At 30.1% G+C, this 5,000-nt stretch overlaps 2 non-coding genes across 2 annotated transcripts; both read right to left on the bottom strand.

Annotated features, from left to right (window-relative positions):
- Window positions 1-2,713: 2,713 nt before the first annotated feature.
- On the bottom strand, window positions 2,714-2,785 carry TRNAQ-UUG. Its single transcript has one exon. It is a non-coding gene; the product is annotated as a tRNA-Gln (tRNA).
- Window positions 2,786-4,000: 1,215 nt separating this feature from the next.
- TRNAS-GCU lies at window positions 4,001-4,088 on the bottom strand. The gene has a single exon. It is a non-coding gene; the product is annotated as a tRNA-Ser (tRNA).
- Window positions 4,089-5,000: the final 912 nt, after the last annotated feature.

Raw genomic sequence — 5,000 nt, 5'->3', positions numbered from 1 at the left:
ATTTACTTGATCTTTTTCTATCCATCTTATATCAAATTATATTAAAAAAAATAGATTTTTTGTCATTATATAACATGGTATGCTATGGTAACAATAATAAATGAATAGAGTAAAACAAAAAAGGGGGGGGAATAGTAGAAAAAAAGTTATACAAAGCTATATATGAATCACCCCCACCCTCTTCTCTCTCTTTTTTTGTATTTATTTCATTAATTGACTTTCGTTTGATTAAAATGAAATTCTGTAAAAACCCCCGCCTTCTTTAAAATATCATAAACAGTTTCTGTAGGTTGAGCGCCTTTTTCAAGAAAATATAGAATACCAGGAATATTCAAATAGGTTTGATTTTTTATCGGATCATAAAAACCCACTTTCCGAAGATCTCTTCCTTCTCTTCGAGATCGAACATCAATTGCAACGATTCGATAAAGGGCTCATTGGGATAGATGTAGATGAACTATAACCCCCCCTAGAAACGTATACGAAGTTTTCTCCTCATACGGCTCGAGAATTTGGAAGTTAGATCTATGTATAGAATTAGAATGGTAAGTAGATCCATAACATCATCAAATCAATTAGACTATGGATTATTTAATCCTTTTTTATTCCTCTTTATCAAAAAAAATTATTTGTATTCTCATAACTCAAGTTGGATAACTATGAAATAGTTCAAAAGAAAAGCCGTAGGCATTTCATTTTTTGAGTGGTCTCTAACCCCTTTTTGTTTGTCTCGTTTAGAATATATTTGGCTTCTTTATCCTTTATCTAGTTGTCGAGACAATTGAAAAAGGGTATTTCCTTGTTCCAAAATACTTTATCTTTGCCTGGAATCATTGGGTTTAGACATTACTTCGGTGAATTTTAATCATTTCAAAATGACAGCAACATGTCCCTTTTTATGATTTCTTTCTATCAAAAAATCATACGAACGGTCGATTCCCGCATGATACACTTTTGATCAAAAGAGTTTCACTAATTCCAACAAATTTTCCTTTTTTTTATTTGAAACTTGTTCGAATTGGATCCTTTCGATTTCTACTAGATCGAAAATATACTTACGAAGTTGTTCCAACTTATTAATTGGCACTAACCTTAGATCTTTGCCCCTGAGAAATGAATCAATACTTTCTACTCGAGCTACATCATATACTGTTAACATTAAACCCCAACAAAAAATAGGGGTTCTAATGGAACAGAACAAAGGATGTCGAGCCAAGAGCACCTTCATTTCTATAGAATAGAAAATGGTGGTTGTAAGAATCCACAACTGATCATGTCTGTCAAGTCGCACGTTGCTTTTTACCACATCGTTTTAAACGAAGTTTTACCATAACATTTCTCTAGTTTGGAACTGATATGTAATTGATTCAATTATGGAATCATGAATAGTCATTTGTTCGATCGTTTCATAGAAATCTATATTTTTCTTCTTTTATATGAATTGGTGCTTTCTAAAGTAAAGAAATCTTATCAAGAATTAAATTTCAATGCAATATTTTTATTTTCTTTATTAATTATTAATTTATACATAATTTCTCAATATTACGAATAAAAAGTTCTTTTTATTAAATCTACATTCCATCTTCAAGTAACCTAATAGGATATATTCAACAATCTCAGACGTCTTCGAGTATCAAATAGTCAGAAGAAATGATTCAAATAGTTATTTAATTGAAAAACCCTACCTCATACCAATATCACTATTTGAATAAAGTTTTACTAAGGATCATATTTGAGCATCATAAATAAATCCATGATTCAAAAAATATAGATTGAAAGAATCGAATTTCTTTTTTTCATAGAGTGAGAGTGGATAAAGGGGGTTGATGGAAAGGAAGATTTAGGCTCTTTTCTTTCATTTCAGACTGAAAACGAAAATCAAAAATTGAAAGAAAAAAAAAAGAAATTTACTCTATCTATCAGATAGACTGAACAATTGTCATTGGACTTAATTAGGAATATTCTCTTTTGAATATTTCAAATTAACGAATCAAAAATCTTTTTCAAAAAACCTTATCAACGAAATAGAACGATAATAAAATAAAATAAGAAATTCAGCATTTCCTCATTTTTTGCGTAGTTACTTTCCCTGGAGGTTCAATAATTTTTATTTAAAGCAAGGGGAATAGAATAGTGTGTATGAACCCCCCGGTCTCTATTATTACATCAATTTCGAATTATTTATTCGAGCCAAATGAAATACGAGATGAAATATTTAAAAACCAGGTTCAAAGAAAATACATGTGTTACCTATGTAACTTGATGATTTGCTAATCAGATTTCTACAGACACTGCTATTGAAATTGATATCTTACATTGTCGATTAACTCTTATTAGCATATGGCTATAGTTCGAAATAACTAACTCAAATTCAAATAGGAATGTTCTAAGGGAATGGATATACCATGAAAGGTACATTCAATCCCCTATTTTACCCCTTTTTTTTATTTACTTTATTTCAAATTCTTGTGATCTATGTTCCTACCTTACCTAGATCATAACTCGATATAACTCCATCTGTATGTATTTGAACTCAATTTGAGAAAAAAATATGATTCAGAGAAAAATAGAATGATTAAAAATCCGAAACAAGAATCACATTCTATCCATTCAATATTCTACTTTTAAAGATAAAGAGAAATTAGTTCAAAAAGACAATCTTTCATTTCATTAGTCTAACAATGTCTATTTATATAGAAATTATAGGTATTTCCTGGGACGGAAGGATTCGAACCTCCGAATACCGGGACCAAAACCCGTTGCCTTACCACTTGGCCACGCCCCATTTAGATTTCTATTCGATACTACTTACTATACTAAAGACTAGTATCGGTATTGGTTATTCGTCAATTCCAGTCCAAATATCTATGGACTCTATTGTTCCTGGGATTTTGGCACATGTAGATATAGAATTATCTATAGAATAAAACTGAATTTATTGATCATTACATATAATTCAATTAAGATATTGTATGAAAGGATGATTTCTTCAATTCGCAAAAGAAAATAGAAAAATTTTTGATTAGGCGAGTTCAAGTTCAAAAAAAAGGATTTTTTTTGATCTACCTTACTTTCGTCATTTTTACCGTATATCAATTATCAATAATAATATATTATTATATTAAATCAATCAAAATTTATCTCCAAGTCAAAAAAAAATGTTTGTTATGCTTAATATCTTTAGTTTGATCTGTCTTACTTCCGCCCTTTATTCGAGTAGTTTTTTCTTAGCCAAATTACCTGAGGCCTACGCTTTTTTGAGCCCAATCGTAGATTTTATGCCAGTAATACCCCTTCTCTTTTTTCTCTTAGCCTTTGTTTGGCAAGCTGCTGTAAGTTTTCGATGAAATTTTTAATACTGTCCTAGACATGATTTATTCGCGAAAAAAATTCTAACAATGGATGATAAGATCAGATAAGTCTTACAGTATAGTATGAACTCTCGATTTAACTAATTCTTAGAGAGCTTAGAGAAATCTGAATCACCCCATTTCCTCATTCTGATTCCTTTTCATTTATTGAATAATCCTATTCCTATTAACGGCCCCGCGGAGGTAGGAAAGACATTTTTGGGAATGAAAGAGGTGACTTTTATTCCAAATGAATTTCTGAAAATTCTTTTTTATTTCATTTCTAGAAACCCTTTCATTTATTGGTGTCAAAATAGGATATGTGGTATAAAAATGGAGAATCTATTCTCTTTTTTTTTTCAAAAAAAAAATGATCTTGGAGATTGTGTAATGCTTACTCTCAAACTCTTTGTTTACACAGTAGTGATATTCTTTGTTTCGCTGTTCATCTTCGGATTCCTATCTAATGATCCAGGACGTAATCCTGGGCGTGAAGAATAAAAAAAGAGGCCTTTCCTTTTACTTGCTTAATTTTTCAATGTTCTTAGGATTTTATCTATTGTACATCTTTAATTAACTAAAAAAAAAAGGGGGGAGTTCGAAGAATTGGAACTTGAAAGATAAATAAAATACCGAGTCCTCAACGGAAACGGAAAGAGAGGGATTCGAACCCTCGGTACGAAAAGCTCGTACAACGGATTAGCAATCCGACGCTTTAGTCCACTCAGCCATCTCTCCGAATTGAAAAAGGATAATTACTATGTTACATAGTTCCATTACACAAAATGGAAGGCTTGAAAAAATCCCTTATTTATCTATTTTAGATATATTATTTTACTATTATATTATTTTACTATTTAGATAGTATTTTACTATATTGATATATACAACTTTAATATATACAACTTTGATAAGCAATCTTATTTAGATAAAGAAAGGGCTCAAAAGAGATATTTCGAATAAAAAAAAAGAATACCGAAAGAGTTTTTTTATTTTCTTTTCGCGGCCTGGCCTGGTCAGTACCTAGCCGGGCCTTTTTTGTTTTTGTTCCAAATCAAATCGTAGATAAAATGATTTTGCTTTATTTGAAATATAAAATACTTGGCTTGCTATTGAAACAACAATCAGAAGACGGACTATTTCCATATCTATGATATAGAATCAAAGTTTCATTTCTTATTATATTACTTATATTACTTATATTACTTTATTAATAATTAAAGTTATTCTTTCTTTTTTAATACTCTTTTCTTATTTTGATTACGTCGGATTTCCTTGTTCGACAAAAAGTTCATTTCTATACAATAATCGCATTGTAGCGGGTATAGTTTAGTGGTAAAAGTGTGATTCGTTTTATTAATCCCTTATATAGTTAAGGGGTCCCTCGGTTTGATTCCTATTCCGAGCAGAAACTTTATTTCTTAAAAGGATTAAATCCTTTACCTCGCAATGAAAGATTCGAGGAAGAATATACATTCTCGTGATTTGTATCCAAGGGTCAAGTATAAATTGAAAAATTGGATTATTAAATTAATTGCGAAACATAATTTTTGTTTGAATTGGATCAATACTTCCACTTCCAATTAACTAAGTATGAATAAAAAATCCATGGATAAAGATAGAAAAGTTTATTTCTAATCGTAACTAAAT

Source organism: Punica granatum, unplaced genomic scaffold, assembly GCF_007655135.1.
Source record: "Punica granatum isolate Tunisia-2019 unplaced genomic scaffold, ASM765513v2 Contig00537, whole genome shotgun sequence".
NCBI lineage: Eukaryota > Viridiplantae > Streptophyta > Magnoliopsida > Myrtales > Lythraceae > Punica > Punica granatum.
This window is presented reverse-complemented; position numbering and strand designations above follow the sequence as displayed.